Source organism: Onychostoma macrolepis, chromosome 11 (genome assembly GCF_012432095.1).
Source record: "Onychostoma macrolepis isolate SWU-2019 chromosome 11, ASM1243209v1, whole genome shotgun sequence".
Classification (NCBI taxonomy): Eukaryota; Metazoa; Chordata; class Actinopteri; order Cypriniformes; family Cyprinidae; genus Onychostoma; species Onychostoma macrolepis.
In genome coordinates, this window is record NC_081165.1 from 344,765 (window position 1) to 363,682 (window position 18,918).

General features: G+C 38.9%; 3 pseudogenes; all 3 read left to right on the forward strand.

Moving 5' to 3' along the window:
* The first annotated feature begins 116 nt into the window (after window positions 1–116).
* On the forward strand, window positions 117–1,372 carry LOC131549882 (transcription factor HES-5-like; annotated as a pseudogene).
* Window positions 1,373–8,425: 7,053 nt separating this feature from the next.
* Window positions 8,426–10,262, forward strand: LOC131549884 (transcription factor HES-5-like; annotated as a pseudogene).
* A 6,858-nt stretch (window positions 10,263–17,120) lies between these two features.
* Window positions 17,121–18,559, forward strand: LOC131549881 (transcription factor HES-5-like; annotated as a pseudogene).
* Window positions 18,560–18,918: the final 359 nt, after the last annotated feature.

Below are 18,918 nucleotides of genomic sequence, written 5' to 3' on the forward strand. Positions count from 1 at the left end.
ACAAGCTCAAGCCTCACACATTCATATGGAGATCTGGGAGTATAAATAGAGGAGCTGCAGCCAGTGCAAATCAGACTCACTCTGAACAGAGAGATCTACAGCACAGAGATCCAGACATGACACCTACAATCATCTCAAAGGAGCATCTCCCTCTCAACAACAAGGTACATTCATATCCTACTTACAGCAACATTACTGCAGCAGCTTTCACTGCTCCTCTAAATCAGTGGCTTATTTGATGGACACTCTTCTGATGCTTTTCTGTGTTCATTTGCAGCTGAGAAAGCCAAGGGTGTAGACGATGTGCAGATATCGTATCAACAGCAGCATCGAGCAGCTCAAGTGTCTTCTGGCTCCAGAGTTCTTCAAGCAGCAGCCTGAGTCCAAGCTGGAGAAAGCAGATATCCTGGAGATGACGCTCAACTTCATGCAACGCCACAATTCCAGTTCGCATGCTGTCAATCAAAGCTTCTCCAGGTGTGTCCAAAGATGAGATGAAGACAGAGAGCCATAGAAGACTGCTGAAGTACTTCCAGAAGCTTCAGACTTCATGTAAGCAGAACAAGAGGGAAAGTGTCCTGCCAGACCAGAACACAGCAAAGAGATGAATGTCAACAAGAGCTCCATCTGGAGGCCTTGGTAGAGCTTTAAAGACTCAGACTGAACGTCTGCACTAGACTCAGTGCACTGTTACGCTTTCAGTTTCTCTTTTTGGGAAAAAGGTGTTTCATGAGTTCCAGTTTGGAAGATATTTATTTTTCCTGCTTAGTGCTCTGATGACTCAATCTTCTGTGAAGACTTCATGTCAAGAGTTCCAGATGGGAACATTTACTGACGTCTATATTAGACACTAACTTTAAGATACGTCTGCATGTCATGTGAAAGAAACACTGTCTTTATTTTGAAGGCAATTTATTATCTGATAACTACTCAGATACTAATGCTTTGTTCTAAAAGTGGAAAAAAATAGAGAATTTCTTGATATGAATTTGATGGCAAGAATCTTGCTCCACTATTAGTTCTGTACTGTTTATATAAAATGGCTCAAAATGGGCTCATATTTGATTTGATCTGAGATGATAATCATTCATACTCAATTATCCATATTTGATGTTTTTCTCTTTGGTCTATAATAGATCAGATTCAGATTTACCCTGTTTTAAGGGTTTGTGAACGTTTGTTGGTCCTCAACATTCTTTGAATCTTTCCTGCACTGTATACAGCTGTCATTGTTCCTTCTGTGAAGGTTTATATTCTCATGAAAACTTTGTCATCTTGTCATTTGTCTTTTTAATTGATTATGTGAACATTTGTGTCCTTCTGTGAAGTTGACTGAAGTTTTAAAAGTCTAAAGCAGTTCAGTGAATGTATTCCTTCTGCGAAATAAAAAAAATCAACTGAATATCTTACGTATTCTGTGGTTTTTAAATGCCATCATATCCTGAATGTCCCACAAAAACTCATCCAAAAAACATGCCAATGGCAATAGTCACACTCATTCAATAATCACAATCATTCTTTCAACACTCTCTCACATAACATTTTACTCTTGGACACAATTTCTCTGTCAAGAGAAAACTGAGGGTTTTAAAGGCTCTCATTAACCTGAATCACAGATCTTGACTAATTAATTAGCCCATAAGTGGGATGTACATTGCAAACAGCACCAGAAGAGGGAGACAAAGACAGGCAAACAGTTTGGCCTTAACACACTATTATTAGTCAAGCTAGTGAATATATATATATATATATATATATATACACTCTCAGAAATAAAGGTACAAAAGCTGTCACTGGGGCTGTACCTTTTCAAAAGGTACATGCTTGTATCTAAAGGGTCCATTTTGGTACTTTAAAGGTACAGATTAGTACTTAAAGTGTACATATTTGAACCTAGTAGGTACAAAAGTGTACCTTTTGAAAAGGTACCGCCCCAGTGACAGCTTTTGTACCTTTATTTCTGAGAGTGTGTATATATATATATATATATATATATTTGGTTTCACTTTATTTTGATGGTCCCTTTAACACATTCTATTGACTATAAGTAATGGTGCACCTACATTTCTACTGACTCTCATTAGAGTGTTAGTAGTGTATTAGTTGACTGGTAGAGTTAGGGTTTGATTGTTGACACGTTCTTGCAAAGTTACTTATAGTCAGTAGAATATCTGTTGGGAGATCAACACAATAAGGAGTTAGTAGATATGAAGCAGACAGTCTACTAATACTCTTATGAGAGTTTATTGACATGTAGTTGCAACATTACTTAGTGTCAACAGAATGTTCAAAAGGGACCATCAAAATAAAGTGTTACCATATATATATATATATATATATATATATATATATATATACTAAAATGCAAGTGTCCCTTGGATATTGTTAAGCACTGTTATATTTTTATAAACACACATATAAGTCAACATTGTGGGTGAAAAAGACTCACCAAAGACTTTTGATATACCAGGACGGTGCACTTATTTATTACTGGGGAGAATGGGAGAAAGTACCACCCGAAACTGCGGAATGGCGCCAACTGCTAAAGTCATCGAGTCAGCTACATTAGAAACTCTTAGTGCCATAGAATCACTGAGAAGCGATTCTATGGCACTCTTAATTAAAAAAAAAAAATGTTGTCTCTCTTTCGTAATCCTGGGATATGCAAACTCCTGATCGGGATCACTGACTTAAAATGCATTTTAGCAAAGTGTTCAAAAACATTTCTGGTTTTAACTGAGAGCAGAAACACAAAATATATTCATGGACTGTATAGGAATGTATTGATATGAGAACATTCTTTATTAGGATTCAATTTTGTCTCCTCTTTTTAAAAAAAGATAAATGTGCTAATCTGACTGGTTATGGAGCAGGAAATCTTCATTATGCACATCAAATAAGACACTGGATGGAAATTGCAGTAAAAAAAACTACTTTTATTTTCTAACTTTTGGAGCCGTTATCCAGTATCTGGTTTGAGATTATTGCTTCATCACAATAGAACAACATTTACCCCAATTAAAGGAGTTTTGGTTTAAATCTCTTCATGCATTTTTTTAAACAAAAAGCAGCATAAACTATCATTCACTTACAAACACTATTATTAAAAAATATAATAATAATTGCATATAACGCATAAAACTGAGCATTTGTGAAAATACAAATATAAAAACATTCTTTTGAGCAAGAAATAAAAGTAAATGTAAAAATCATTAAGGCACAAAGTTATAAATACAAAGTTAAAGACATTATTATAGTGAGAGATTTTCTAAAAAAGATGAAGTGAGAAGATGTGAGTTTTTGTTCTTGATCCTCATGTGATGTTCATTCTTCAGAGCATAACGCTGCTACATCCTCTGTGTGATCAGGAAAAAGACGCAGGATGTCACGGGAATATTTGGAGTAGCCGTCATAGGAAAGTAAAACTCTTTTGAGGGTGATGAAAGACACGGCCCTGTCCAGAAGATCTGAGGTGTGGATGCTGCTCTGAAGATACTCTCCAAGAGCACACTTGAGCTTCTCCAAACTGTTGCCACACTTTCTCTCCAAACACGTAAGAACACACCTGAAAACAACAACACAATCACGTCAGCTGATGTGCACTTAAAATATTAAAATCAAATAAAATACTGATGCTTTCGTTTGAAGCTCTTTATGCATCTCACAGTTTCTGAAGTTCTTCTTACCTTGCATGTTGCACATGTTGAGTCTTGATGCTGCTCTGGAAAGACATGTCCATGTAGGTCGCCATGACTGATACTGATTCTGTTGGTCTGAGTGTTGAAGTTCAAGCTCAGTTTTGACTGAAGGGTTTTCAGTGTGAAATGTTCCTCACAGGAGTTGGTGTCTCATGGATCTTTCATCTTCAGCTTCCATTTATACTCACATCGCTCTCCTCTCAGCCAATCAGAGGCCTCTGAATATTGAACAATAGTGATTTGATGAGTGAATTGGTGGGATGTTCTGCCACTGAGGTCACTTATATTCATCTTTATGAATGTGAGGATGCAGGACATTTCAAGTTCCCACAAGATTGTCAACTCCAGAATTTTGCAGTTGCAGCTATTGGAAATGAATAAACACAGTACATATGCTCTAAAAATGTTTCTTAAAACAATGAGAAATGTAAAAAATTATACATTTCCGCACAGGTTCAGTTTCTATCTTTATAGTCCGTATACTGAATTTGAAACACATAAATGGCAAAAGTAAAAAAAATTTCAAGTTTTGGTTTAAAGGAATAATTCGTCCAAAAATTGGCTGAAAATATATTCACCCTCAAGCCATTCAAGATGTAGATTAGTTCGCTTCTTCATCAGATTTGGATAAATGTAGCATTACATTACTTGCTCACCAGTGGATCTTCTGAAGTGAATGGGAGCCATCAGAATGAAAGTCTAAATGATAAAAACATCACAATAATCCACACGTCTCTAGTCCATCAGTTAACGTCTGTTGATCTGTGCATATTTCCCTCCTGATTCAGACAAGACAGTTCCATTTCAGTCGGTCACGTTTGACGTACTTGAGGATCACTTTGGGAGACCAATTTACTTAGAGTGTAAGAAAAACGAGCCAATGCACATTGGCATGCGATAATTGCACCAGCTGCTCTGAGCTGCAGTGCGAGTATTTAATGAGCAGCTGGTGCGTCGTATATTTGCTTTTCTCTTCGGAGCCGAACACATGTGCTGTTCCTGCGTGTGTGTTTCTTTCTTCTTCGGAAGTGGTGGAAGACGAGCTGCTTGTTTGGGAAAGAGCCTCTGCGTGTCCGGTGCAGGTGTGACGGCGCTGACAGTGTTGGTCGTGATCTCACAAGAGAGCAAAAACAGCTGTTCTCACATCTGGTGAAGAGTTGCACCTTCAATGAGAGAGTGAGTGCTCACAACAGGCTTGCACTATTGTACTGTTGTGTAGCCGCGGCCATTTCCCTGTGCGTTTCAGCACCAGTAGAGAGCCAATACCTAAAAGAGCACACAAGGTTTGACCCTGCGTCTTTTTGAAGATGTCATTCAGACCGTGTGCTACTGGATGCGGTTGTTACCTGGCCCCCGGTGATGGTCATGATTACTGCCTCACATGTTTGGGCCTCGCATGCGCTGAGGTGGCACTCATGGATGGTACATGTTCTGACTGTGGGAACATGACCATCTCAGTGTTAAGGTCGAGACTCCAGTATCTTGAGGAGAATGGAGCCCCTTTGTATACTCCCCTATCTAGTCCTTCTTCTGGGCCAGCTCAGAGGAAGTCTACTTCGGTTAATAACCTAGGTGACCTGAGGATTACAGTGAGGAATAACCCGCCGAGTCAACCTGCTCAGGCTCCTTACTCCTCCAGCCTGGGTCGGGCGATGTCCACCTTAGTGGTCAAGGAGCACCACCTGTGGCTGAACCTGGCAGATATGCGTGAGCCCGACAAAGTTCGGTTCCTCAACGCCCCTGTCTGTCAGGCCGGCCTCTTCTGCGACACCATTGAAAACTTCGCCCAGCAGTTTTCAGTAGCACAGAAGCAGACGGAGGCGATTAAGCATATCCTGCCCCGATGACCTCCACTCAGTTGTCGGCTCCTCCACCCCCCTGCAGCCACCTCCACCCCTGCTCAGCCTAAGCAGCAGCCTCCACCTAGGCGGCAGGCGGCCGGACTCAAGGGGAATGCCCAGCCCATCCAGGCCCCTGCCAAACCAGGCGGCAAGCGTAAGGGTAAGAGGCCCTGAGACGGGCGACCCAGAGGTGGGAGGATCTGCTCTTCGGGAGATGGTGTCCGCATCACTCCCTCCCCTGGAAGAGGGCCGGGTGGAGAATCTTTTGTTTCCTTTTGTTTTTGTTCCACCGCTGGTACCCACATTTTCAATAAAAGAGCAATTTTTATATTTCTGGGTCACAAGAGGGCGTGGTTGGCAGTGTGTGACGTGTTGTAAAACACCTTGCTACTCGCTTCCCCCTCTCTCTTTGCCAGCAGACAGCGGTGTGTGGTTCGTGGACGCTACCAGGCCTTCTCTCACACCCTCTGCCCCACCCTGGAACCAGGTAAGTGTTGCACAGCTCACGCAGACTCCAATTTGGGTCGCCTCAGTGCCTCCCAAGTTGAGTCCGGGTACGTCTGTGGTTCCGTTGGTCCCGCTGGCACGGTGTCTGGGAGCCTGGCTAACATCCGCATCATCAGACTCGGCTATGCGATTCAGTTCGCCCGGCGTCCCCCCCCCCCCAGGTTCAGGGGCATCCACTTCACCTCTGTGCAGAGCAGCGATGCCCCTGTCTTACGTAAGAGATCGAAGTCCTACTGGCGAAGGACGTGATCGAGCTGGTCCCTCCAGCCGATATGAAGGCAGGGTTTTACAGCCCCTACTTCACTGTGCCCAAGAAAGGTGGTGGGTTACGTCTAATCTTGGACCTGCGAACCTTGAACCGGGCTCTGCACAAGCTCCCGTTCAAGATGTTAACGCAAAAACGCATTTCCGAGTGCATCCGCCCCCGAGATTAGTTTGCAGCGATCGACCTGAAGGATGCGTACTTTCACTTCCATGAGCATCTTTTGCTCCAGTAGGGTTCCCCAGAAATGGCTAATCCTGGGAGTTCCTCCGTCACCCCCAGCAGTCAGACGTGGCGGAGTGTCTGACACCAGGCCTACACTCGTATGCTTGTGGAACGTGTGTTAGGCTGGGTGTCCATATATAGCAGCCCCTGCAGTGATCTCATATGCGTATTCTTCCACGGAAGGCAACCCAGTCCGGCTAGCCCGTGTCTTTCCCTCGACAGAGCCCACTCTGTCGTCTCTGCTGGTGTTCTTTCCCCCCTAGAACTAGGCTGGAACCACCTCAGAGACTTCAATATGCTGTACTACCCTGTTGGCTAGTCCATATGTGTACTCACGCATGTATGTGTAGCAACGTGGCGTCGTGCAACAGAAACACTGGAGAGATGACTACACAACCCTAGGATTTGCACCCAGGGAAATACTATGCACCCTCAGGTGCTACTCAAGGAAACACAGGTTCGATTCTACTAAGTGAGCAAGGGACGTGACTTACCAAAATAACATTTATTTTGCAAAAATCATTAATTCTAAAACATGAATGGGTCTCGTCAACAGTTTACCAATTAAATACCCACAATTACAAAGAGACCGTAATAAATAACAGAAGGGACAAACCACACAGCAAATCAGTGCATAAAGATTCTTAAAGCAAATGACAAACCAAAAAGAAAAGAAACTATACCAAAAAAAATCACCAAATACACTCTCCCCTTCTTAAGCTTCAGTATCACAGATCGTCAGGCATTCACCTGTGGATATATATGCACATTGACCAAGACACTTACAAAACAAAAGAAAAAGAAAAAGAAACAACATACATACACACAACCACAATTAATAATATTTAAAAATCAATCAAACTGTTTCAATGAACCAAAATACAAGCGTGTTGGTTTAATAGACTTGCACAATAGACAAAAATGTCCATGGTTTCATCCCAAGTATGTCATACAGATCGATTGAACAAAATAGTCTTACGAACACTCCGGGGAGCAGCGGTTCGGCACCGCGACGGCCACACAGTCAGCTGTATGCACAGGAAACAGTAGGATCTAACAGTACACAAAACAACAGTATGAACAGCCGTAGATGAAACCGGTATAAGAAGCAGCCGTAGATACAGGGATACGAAACAACAGCTAGCGCTCTCAGGCCACACCTAAAATACAAATATATTTGTATTTTGAATATATGAATATGAATATATCATGTTATATTCACATGATAATTAGATGGACAAATGGGCCTAATATTAAAACATCAAAGGTTGCTTTCAAATGCTTTCCCTAATGCATTTCATTGAAATCACTTGAATCATGTCTGTGCAGTTGTCATGAATCTGGTTCATGGCCTTCCGTCCGACTGCCACAAGAGGTCGCCTCTCTATTATATTGACTCTCACACCAAACATTACACTGGACTGCATTTCCCATCATCCATTGCACTGATCACACAGCTGTCACCAATCACGCTCACCTGAGAGCTATTACACACACTACATAACACCCACTCATTTCCTGCTCAGATCGCTGAGTATTGTATAGCGTTTATCTCTCTCTAGTGGTAGCTACAGAGCCTATTCTAGTTTTCATAGTCTTGCCTTGCCATTTTCTCATGTTATGGTTCCTGTCTGTGTTCCTTGGATTAACCCTTTTGCCTTGCCGTTCGGACTCTGTTTGAAGCTTCTGTCTGACACACAGCAAATATGTCAGTGTTTGAGAGCTATGTTAGTCCTGTGGGAACTGACACACTTCTATTGTGTGAGTGATTTAATGTGATGAATACAGAAGTGTGGGAAGCCGTGTGTCTCTGTGGCTTCACCAGCTCCAGGAACATTGGGGCGTGTGATCGGGGTCCACATTATGACATGAACCAGCTGTGTCTGTGTGTGTGTGTGTGTGTGTGTGTGTGAACAGGTACAACCACAGATCTCATAACAGCTGCTTCACCAGAATATCCTGTTACATTGACCTAAAATGCTGTTTCATTACTGCATTTCAACTGATTTTAAACTGCAGCTGCATGTGCTGAATTTATTAATGAGCAATCAAACTGTAAAAGAATCATGTGAAAATTCACAGCTAAAAGAATTTATACATTTAAATTCTTTTAAAAATGTCATTGCTTTGCACATTATTAAAATTAATACTGTTGTGTTGGTTTACTATAGGCATGAAATGTTCTTTTAGATTAAATGAAATCTCAGTATTGCACGTGTTTGTTTATGACACTGATGTGAACATGAGCTCTCTACAGGTCAGCACTTTCCCAGATTCACCCTCCGCCTGCTCCTTTGAGCCCCTGATGGAGGATCATTGAGCATGTGGCGGCCCACATCCCTCATTGTCTGTCTGAGCTCTTCCATTGGCTCCAAACTGTGAGAAACTCCAACAAGCTCAAGCCTCACACATTCATATGGAGATTTGGGAGTATAAATAGAGGAGCTGCAGCCAGTGCAAATCAGACTCACTCAGAACAGAGAGATCTACAGCACAGAGATCCAGACATGACACCTACAATCATCTCAAAGGAGCATCTCCCTCTCAACAACAAGGTACATTCACATCTTACTTACAGCAGCATTACTGCAGCAGCTTTCACAGCTCCTCTAAATCATTGGCTTATTTGATGGACACTCTTCTGATGCTTTTCTGTCTTCATTTGCAGCTGAGAAAGCCAGTGGTGGAGAAGATGCACAGAGATCGTATCAACAGCAGCATTGAGTAGTGTCTTCTGGCTCCAGATTTCCTCAAGGAGCAGCCTGATTTCAAGCTGGAGAAAGCAGATATCCTGGTGGTGACGCTCAACTTCATGCAGCACCACACTTTCAGTTCACATGCTGTCAATCAAGGCTTCTCCAGGTGTGTCCAAAGATGAGATGAAGACAGAGAGCCAGAGAAGACTGTTGAAGCACTTCCAGAAGCTGCAGACATAATGTGAGCAGAACAGGAGAGAAAGTGTCCTGCCAGACCAGAACACAGCAAAGAGATGAATGTCAACAAGAGCTTCATCTGGAGGCCTTGGTAGAGCCTTAAAGACTCAGACTGAACGTCTGCACTAGACTCAGTGAACTATCACGGTTTCAGTTTTCTTTTTGAGAAAAAGTGTTTTCTGAGTTCCAGTTTGGAAGAGATATTGGTCCTGCTAAGTGCTCTGATGATTCAATCTTCTATGAAGACTTCATGTCAATAGTTCCAGATGGGAACATTTACTGACATCTATATTAGACACTGACTTTGAGATACATCTGCATGTCATGTGAACACTTTATTTTAAAGGTCATACTAAAACATTGTTCTAAATGCTTTTTTTTTTCTTCTTTAATTAATGTGATGGCAAGAATCTTGCTCCATTATTAGTTCTGTACTGTTTATATAAAATGGCTCAAAATGGGCTCAAATTTGATTTTATCTGAGATGATAATCATTCAACTCTATTTTATGTTCTTCTCTTTGGTTTATAATCACTCACATTCAGATGTATCCTATTTATAGGGTTTGTAAACGTTTGTTGGTTCTCAACATTCTTTGAATCTTTCCTGCACTGTATACAGCTGTCATTGTTCCTTCTGTGAAGGTTTATATTCTCATGACAAACTTTGTCATCTTGTCATTTGTCTTTTTAATTGATCATTTGATCATTTGTGTCCTTCTGTGAGGGACGGTAACAAGTTTTAAAACATTAAAGCAGTTCAGTGAATATATTTCTGCTGCGTAATAAAACAATCAACTGAACGTCTGACATCTTCTGTGATTATTGTCATTTTATCCCCATCCTACTTAGTTTTTCTGTGTTTTTCCCACAAAAGTTCACCCAAAAATACACTGGACACACAGTAATTACAATCACTTCAACACTCTCACAACATTCTCTGTATCTTGTCAGATCTTGACGAATGAATTAGTCCATTAGTGGGATGTACATTGCAAACAGCACCAGAAGAGGGAGACAGAGACAGGTACTTTATGAAAATTAACCATGGTTTTACTATACTATGGTAAAAGTTTAGCAACCATGGTTTTTTTTGGTGTATTTATTACTATTTGTATAACCATAGTTCTACAATGGTTAAACTATTTAACTATAGTAACCATGGTTCTATTTATTTGTACTAAAACCATGGTTAATTTTGGTAAAACTTTATTTTAAGGTGTCATAATACAGAGTAATTACCTAATTAAGTACTTAGTAGTAGCCCTTGTACTTACATGAAATAAAATGTACTTACCATGTAATTAAGTTATGGAACAGCCTGCAATTACAGTTTGTAATTATGTAGATGTAATGTTACATTAGCTACTGTTACACATATGTAACAAACAGAGTCTGTTACACAGCTACTTGTACACTTAAGTACAATCTTGATACACTTTATTTTTAAGTAGCATATGCCTGTGTAATAATCTGTAATTTTAATGTAATTAGAAAGCTATTACATGTATTTAAGCTGTGTACTGGAGGGTTAAATCAAACTAAGGTGCAGCTGGATAAGGTGTACAGTATAGATACACATGAAGTACACTTAAGCACAATCTTGATACACTTATTTTAAGTAGCTTATGTCTGTGTACTTACATTTATAATTATGTTGTATAAAGTCTGCAACACATATGTAACAATCTTTTGGTTACACAAGTAGCTGTGTAACAGACTCGGTCTGTTACAGATGTGTAACAGTAGCTGCCTATTACATGAACATAATTACAAATTGTAAGTACAGGCTGTTCCATAACTTAGTTACATGGTGCATTTTGTTTCATGTAAGTACAACGGCTACTGCTAAGTACTTAATTAGGTAATTACTCTGTATTATGGACATCTTAAAATAAAGTGTTACCTTAATTTTTTATAAGGGGTAAACGGTTTGTCCTTAGCGTGCTATTATTGGTCATGCCAGTGAATAACTGATTATTAGTGACAGAGAAAACAAAAAAAACAAAAAACGATCGAGAATGTATGTTGTGACTATACAACAGAGGTGGACAATAACAAAGTACATTTGCTTGTGTATTGTACTTAAGTACACTTTTTGAGTATTTGTAGTACTTTACTTGAGTATTTTTTCAGGAAACTTATGAATTCACTGCATTTGAAAGACAAATATCATACTTTTCACTCCACTACATTTCTATCAAGGTCCTTGAAATAGAAAGTGGTAAAAATTTTTAGACAGCATATCAGTTATTACTCCTGTGGGTTTACGTGAAGTGAGTTCCCAGCATTTTTTTTTAACAATGACCAGCTGCAAATGTGATATTTATTTACAGCAACTCAATGATAAGAAGTTAATATTTTGGTATATATTAGACACAATATTGTCAAATTTTGCAAAATTGTGTAAACAAAAATATTACCTATAAAGCCACAGAAGAAATGTTGTGCGTCTCTTATTAAAACAATAGGTTTTTGACTTGAAGAACAGACCGTTCTGTGTATGACATCAAAGTACCACGAGAGCAATTAAAGAGCATTTTTTAAATTTTTGTTTTGATGTCAAATAAATCTTGCTGTTTTGCTTTTTTTTTTTTTTGTTAAAGCGGTGCTGCTATTGTAAAGTTATACCGCTACAGTTGTGTTGCTGTGCTTTAAAGCAGGTTTGATTTTTGATTTTTTTTTTCTTATCAGTCTGTATTTACAGCAATTTCACTTTCCAATCAGTTAAAATGTGGATGAATGGTTACACGTAGATGTGTGCACACACTGCCAGCGCTGTGTGGATGAACAATTTAACTTCTCAAATCATCACGACTTGCCTAAAATAAAATCTACAGATATAAACAGTTCAAGCATATCACAATGTTAGTTTAAATGTTTGAACTGTATAAATGTGCGCTAGGTGCATATCTAATCGTTTGTGTGAAGAGCGGAAGCTGAAGCGCGCTCTGCAGGACATGGAGGCGCCAGAGCTCTCACTTGCATTTTTTCGTGATAGTGGAAACAACTTAAAACACGCTGTAATTTTTGCTCATAAAGGTAAGAGTAATACATCATTCCGAACTGTAAAGGGTCTACTTTTATTTGTGTGTATTCACAATATCAACAAAACGTTGTGCTGTTATAAAATAAATAGGAAAACAGAGGATGCGCTTGCTGTCTCGTCTTGAACAGGGGCGCTTCACAATGATGAACCGAAACTCAAGGAATTGAGTCACAAATATGATAAATATATCTATAGAAAGCTTTAAATTACTACTTTAAAACGAAATAATTCAAATAGAAAACAAAAACTCTTTCATTATGTAATCAGTAAAGATGCATTTCTCTCTAAAGGCACGTCCAATGAGGAGATTTTTCATCACCGTCTAAAATATAAAAATATAAAAATAAGGAAAAGCCTAAAAGAGGCCCGATTATTTTTTTCAGATTTTTATGTTGCTCTGCTCTGAATTCCTTAAAATTTAAAGGATTTTCTGCAACCAATTTTGTCTGATATGTGAATTATTTATTAGCCTATTTTTTAATCCATACAGCAAATGCTTTAAAAACAGCTTTTAAAATTACTTTATTGCATTCCAGATGATTTTAAAGAACTTTTAACTATAAATTTTAAGGGTAGCTTGAATGTAAAACATTGTCATGAATTCGTTGTATTCCCATACACGGGCCTAATTTACTGCTGAAATGTTTTCGGGGCAAATCTCAGGTCAGTCTGAGCGCTGTACGCACAGTGCGTGCAGCCCTACACCTGCAGGCGCCACTGTCTATGGGTATAAACACAAGCATTGACTTGACAGAGCGACCGTGATCAGCTCCGGTGGCCGCGTCGGAGCCGTAATGCGCGGCAGATGTGGTGGCAGATCAGCTCTCACATCACTGAATCTGCTGTTAAAAATGAACCATCCATTCATCATATCATCATGCAAAAATAAGAATTAGTCTAATTAGAATCATTGTAAAGTGACAATCGGGTGCGGGTCGGGTCGGTTATTTATATCAGAGAAAAATATAGGTGCGGATGGGTGGCGGGCGGATAATTTATTTGAAGCAGCGGATTCGGGTGGCGTTTGAGCTCATCCGCGCATCTCTAATATATTTATATATATATATATATATATTTATTTTATTTTATTTTATTTTTTGTCAACTTACTTGTTTCATTTCAATAGGCTTTTAACATTGTAAAAGCTTTTTATTCCAAAGATACTACAAGCTCAGTGTATTCAGTAGGTGTAATGTATTGTAAGTTACTTCACAGGCATAAGATATTGCAAGTATTACATAAGAAAACAGTGCTTTGACATAAAGGAAATTTACTTTTAGTACTTAAGTACTTTTAAAAAGCTCTGTACTTTTACTTTAATTAAAATCTGTCTTTACAACTTTTACTCAAGTAATGGTGTTGTGTACTTTGTCCACTGCTGCTAGACAACACCTACAACATTTTGTCTAAAATCAACCTGAGGATAGTTAATGCAACTGCAAAATGATCGAAAGCATTTCTATGTTCTGAGAGCATAAAGACAAAATATATACATAGACTGTATAGAAATGTGTTATTGTGAGAACATTTCTATTATTGAATGTTGTCTCCTCCTTTAAATATGCTAAAGAGAACAAACACGTAACATATTAGAAATTTGACCAGTTATGGTGCAGGAAACCTTCATAATATACAACAAATAAGACACTGGATAGAAATTGCATTAAAAAAAACTCCTTTAATTTTCTCCTTTAACCTTTTGGACCCATTGCCCATTACATGGCTTGAGATAATTGTTGAACCACAATAATCACAATACAACATTTACTCCCATTAAAGGAGTTTTGGTTTAAATCTCTTCGAGAATTTTTAACAAAAATCAGCATAAAGTATCATTCACTTGCAAACACAGTTATTAAAAAAGATATTGCAGTGTAACTGGCAATAATAATGCATATAATGCATAGAACAGCATTTGTGATGACAAAAATATAAAAATATTATTTCGAGGACGAAATAAATTTAAATGTAAAAATCCTTAAGGCATAAAGTTATAAATACAAAGATAAAGGCATTAAAGTGAGAGATTTAAAAAAAAAAAAAGATAAGGTTTTTTAAGTCTTCTTTATGTTCAGTCTTTCTCAAAAGAATCGTTTGTGTGATTGTGCGTTTTTCTTGATCCTCATGTGATGTTCATTCTTCAGAGCATAACGCTGCTACATCCTCTGTGTGATCAGGAAAAAGACGCAGGATGTCACGGGAATATTTGGAGTAGCCGTCATAGGAAAGTAAAACTCTTTTGAGGGTGATGAAAGACACGGCCCTGTCCAGAAGATCTGAGGTGTGGATGCTGCTCTGAAGATACTCTCCAAGAGCACACTTGAGCTTCTCCAAACTGTTGCCACACTTTCTCTCCAAACACGTAAGAACACACCTGAAAACAACAACACAATCACGTCAGCTGATGACATTTAAAATATTGAAACCAAATAAAATACTGATGCTTTCGTTTGAAGCTCTTTATGCATCTCACAGTTTCTGAAGTTCTTCTTACCTTGCATGTTGCACATGTTGAGTCTTGATGCTGCTCTGGAAAGACATGTCCATGTAGGTCGCCATGACTGATACTGATTCTGTTGGTCTGAGTGTTGAAGTTCAAGCTCAGTTTTGACTGAAGGGTTTTCAGTGTGAAATGTTCCTCACAGGAGTTGGTGTCTCATGGATCTTTCATCTTCAGCTTCCATTTATACTCACATCGCTCTCCTCTCAGCCAATCAGAGGCCTCTGAATTTTGAACAATAGTGTGTTGATGAGTGAATTGGTGGGATGTTCTCATCACTGCCATCTGCCACTAAGGTCACTTAGATTCATCTTTATGAATGTGGGGATGCAGGACATTTCAAGTTCCCACAAGATGCTCAAAACGTGAAAACGAATGTGTGATGAGTGTGTGAATCCATGTGTCTCTGTAACTCAAGTCAATTTTAAATATGTATTGGAAAGCAGTGTCTTTCACTGAGCATGTGGTGGCCCATATTCCTAGTGGGATTTTATTTTTAAATTTTTTTTTAAATTTTTTTTGTTTCTACTGGAGGAAAATTGTACAGTAGGCTACCATTGTATTTGAATTGAGTGAATGAACAGAGTATGAGAAACTGAACTCACTCAAAAACTCTCAAAGGCAATAGAACTCAACTAATAGACCAAAGGTCAGATGTCAACATCAATGGATTGGACTTTACACTATTTCAACTTCATACACTGATATTCTAACTCCAAAATGAAAAGAACAGAATTAAATGTTTTATTTAAAAAACCATCTTCAATTTCATGTACAAAGTCAACAAATCTTCAGCATCAGAGGCGTGAGAAAGCTTGTAGGGAATCTGTCGTGCATTAAGGTTCATTATCATGTGAATAGACACACTTCTATTGTTGTGTGTGTGGGAAACTCTGGAGAACACAGTCACAGTTCTAGTGTCATTAGCATCCTAAACCCCAACACAAGCTCAAGATTTGACAAACACACAAGGGAGCTGACGAACTTTTGGATATTTACATGCATGAGCTTGACGAGCTGGTTTGATGATGTCACTGATGATGAACAGAATTACAGCACAATCAAGGTTTATTTTCCTTAATGCATCATGCACTTCTAAAATGACTAAGCTTTTGCATCGGGCACTTAACATATTTTTGTCATCTGAACAAACATGTCACAAATTTAACTAAAATCTATTTGCTGCTAAAAAAAAAAAAAAGGAATTAAGAAGTGATGTTTTACATATTCAATAATAAAATTAATATGCATATTTTTGCATATTCTCATTGCATAATAATAATTCTGATCAGAAGGTGATAACTTACTGACTCCTGCATCAAGTCAGGACATGTCGCTGTGCATCAGGACGTTTCCCTCCAGATGGTTGGTGACGTCAGGTTGAACACAGAGTCTTCAGCGTCACTAATGCTCCATTCAAGACTCTGGATGCTTTTGTGCTCCATTGATGTGAAAACAGAGATTCAGTGTGGGAACCTCACATGAGATCTACTCACACTGACCATCACAAACACACACACACACACACACATCTGCTTCATCTGGAGTCCATCGTGTGTGAGTGACGTCACGGCAGCAATGATAATGCTGAATATCATAAATTATGACACTAAATATCTGCACTTCTGTGAGACGACTTAAAATGTTGATCTTCATGCAAATCGTCATAAATAAATAACTTGTTTGCGCAAAATAAGAAAACATTTGAACAGTTTTATTTTCATTGATTAACCTTAATTTTGTTATTCATTTTGTTATGACTTGACGTGACCTAAACAGTTTTATAAAAAAGAAAATATTGTAATATTTTAGTTTGATGTGAAACTATGGAATGCAAACTAAAACACTGCTCTGTTTAAAGTACAGAGTAATTCAGATCACAATGTGTAAGAATGCCATGACTTTGATGTTGTGAGATGCTTCAGTGCACAGTCATGTACGCGTGCTCACTGACTCCACGTGTTTCTAGTAAAGATGAGCGTATGCTGCTTCAGTGTCATTGATATGAACATGAGCTCTCTAAAGGTCAACACTTTCCCAGATTCACCCTCCGCCTGCTCCTTTGAGTCCCTGATGGAGGATCATTGAGCATGTGGCGGCCCACATCCCTCATTGTCTGTTTGAGCTCTTCCATTGGCTCCAAACTGTGAGAAACTCCAACAAGCTCAAGCCTCACACATTCATATGGAGATTTGGGAGTATAAATAGAGGAGCTGCAGCCAGTGCAAATCAGACTCACCCTGAACAGAGAGATCTACAGCACAGAGATCCAGACATGACACCTACGATCATCTCAAAGGAGCATCTCCCTCTCAACAACAAGGTACATTCACATCTTACTTACAGCAACATTACTGCAGCAGCTTTCACGGCTCCTCTAAATCATTGTCTTATTTGATGGACACTTTCCTAATGCTTTTCTGTCTTCATTTGCAGCTGAGAAAGCCAAGGGTGGAGAAGATGCGCAGAGATCGTATCAACAGCAGCATCGAGCAGCTCAAGTGTCTTCTGGCTCCAGAGTTCTTCAAGCAGCAGCCTGAGTCCAAGCTGGAGAAAGCAGATATCCTGGAGATGACGCTCAACTTCATGCAACACCACAGTTCCAGTTCACATGCTGTCAATCAAAGCTTCTCCAGGTGTGTCCAAAGATGAGATGAAGACAGAGAGCCAGAGAAGACTGCTGAAGTACTTCCAGAAGCTTCAGACTTCATGTAAGCAGAACAAGAGGGAAAGTGTCCTGCCAGACCAGAACACAGCAAAGAGATGAATGTCAACAAGAGCTCCATCTGGAGGCCTTGGTAGAGCTTAAAGACTCAGACTGAACGTCTGCACTAGACTCAGTGCACTATTATGCTTTTAGTTTCTCTTTTAGAGGAAAAGTGTTTAATGAGTTCCAGTTTGGAAGAGATATTGGTCCTGCTAAGTGCTCTGATGATTCAATCTTCTATGAAGACTTCATGTCAAGTGTTCCAGATGGGAACATTTACTGACGTCTATATTAGACATTAACTTTTACATTCTTCATTTGATGTGAAGTAAACACTTTCTTTATTATTTTAAAGGCCATTTATAATCTGAAAACTACTCTGAAACTAAAGTTTTGTTCTAAAAGCTGATAAAGAGTCAATTTACACAGCATATCTTCTATGAAATGTTATAATTTCTTGATATTAATATAATGGCAAGAATCTTGCACCATTATTAATTTAGTGCTGTTTACAGAAAGTAGCTCAAAATGGACTCACATTGATAATCATTAATATTCTTTGATTCATATTTGATGTTTTCCACTTTGGTCTATAATAGATCATATTCAGAATCTCCCTATTTTAAGGGATTGTAAAAGTAAAAAGGTTTGTTCTCTGAATCTTTCCAGTACTGTATACAGCTGTGATTGTTCCTTCTGTGAAGGTTTATATTCTCATGACAAACTTTGTCATATTGTCATTTGTCTTTTTAATTGATCACGTGATCATTTGTGTCCTTCTGTGAAGGTAATGGAAGTTTTTGTTCAGTGAATGGATTTCTGCTGCAAAATAAAACAATCCACTGAATGGCTGACATCTTCTGTGATTCTTGTCATTTTATCAATAATATAGGTGTCTTTTCCTTTGTCTTGAATGAAAATAATCTAAAATAAGAAACATCCCCATCCCACTTGTATGTTGTTACTAGACAACACTTACAACATTTTGACTAATATCCTCACAGCCTCATCAGCAAGGCGCAAGTATGCCTTAGATATCGTAAAGCATATTTTTATAAACACACTTAAGTCAATATTGTTGGTAAAAAGGACTCACCAAAGACTTTAGACCTACCAAGACTGATTGGGAGATTGGGAGAAAATCAAATGGTGCGTTCCATTTGTAATCGGAAGTCGGAAATTCTGAGTTCCCAATAG